The following is a 1,407-nucleotide window of genomic DNA, read 5'->3' as shown; positions in this document are numbered from 1 at the left end:
CATCAAAATTCTTACAGAAAACCGCATATTTCGATGCAAAACGACGATTTCTCGCCGATTTTCGTTGTTTTCTGGCTTGAATTCGCAAAGAAGAGAACGAAATCTACAAAATCATGACTTTTTACCAAGATTCAACGGCTGAATTGCAAGAAAACAGCAGAATTCTGCACGAAATCATCAAAATTCTTACAGAAAACCGCATATTTCGATGCAAAACGACGATTTCTCGCCGATCTTCGCTGTTTTTTGGCATGAATTTGCAAAGAAGAGCACGAAATCTACAAAATCATGACTTTTTACCAAGATTCAACGGCTGAATTGCAAGAAAACAGCAGAATTCTGCACGAAATCATCAAAATTCTTACAGAAAACCGCATATTTCGATGCAAAACAACGATTTCTCGCCGATTTTCGTTGTTTTCTGGCTTGAATTCGCAAAGAAGAGCACGAAATCTACAAAATCATCACTTTTTACCAACATTCTACGGCTGAATTGCAAGAAAACAGCAGAATTCTGCACGAAATCATCAAAATTCTTACAGAAAACCGCATATTTCGATGCAAAACGACGATTTCTCGCCGATTTTCGTTGTTTTCTGGCTTGAATTCGCAAAGAAGAGCACAAAATCTACAAAATCATGACTTTTTACCAAGATTCAACGGCTGAATTGCAAGAAAACAGCAGAATTCTGCACGAAATCATCAAAATTCTTAGATAAAACTGCATATTTCGATGCAAAACAACGATTTCTCGCCGATTTTCGTTGTTTTCTATCTTGAATTTGCCAAGAAGAGCACGAAATCTACAAAATCATGACTTTTTACATAGATTCAACGGCTGAATTGCAAGAAAACAGCAGAATTCTGCACGAAATCATCAAAATTCTTAGAGAAAACTGCATATTTCGATGCAAAACAACGATTTCTCGCCGATTTTCGTTGTTTTCTATCTTGAATTTACCAAGAAGAGCACGAAATCTACAAAATCATGACTTTTTACATAGATTCAACGGCTGAATTGCAAGAAAACAGCAGAATTCTGCACGAAATCATCAAAATTCTTACAGAAAACCGCATATTTCGATGCAAAACAACGATTTCTCGCCGATTTTCGTTGTTTTCTATCTTGAATTCGCCAAGAAGAGCACGAAATCTACAAAATCATGACTTTTTACATAGATTCAACGGCTGAATTGCAAGAAAACAGCAGAATTCTGCACGAAATCATCAAAATTCTTAGAGAAAACTGCATATTTCGATGCAAAACAACGATTTCTCGCCGATTTTCGTTGTTTTCTATCTTGAATTTGCCAAGAAGAGCACGAAATCTACAAAATCATGACTTTTTACATAGATTCAACGGCTGAATTGCAAGAAAACAGCAGAATTCTGCACGAAATCATCAAA

Source organism: Gnatocerus cornutus, unplaced genomic scaffold (genome assembly GCF_029298725.1).
Source record: "Gnatocerus cornutus isolate USDA-ARS CGAHR unplaced genomic scaffold, icGnaCorn1.1 ctg00000133.1, whole genome shotgun sequence".
NCBI classification, from domain to species: Eukaryota; Metazoa; Arthropoda; class Insecta; order Coleoptera; family Tenebrionidae; genus Gnatocerus; species Gnatocerus cornutus.
Note: the sequence above shows the minus strand (reverse complement) of the source record.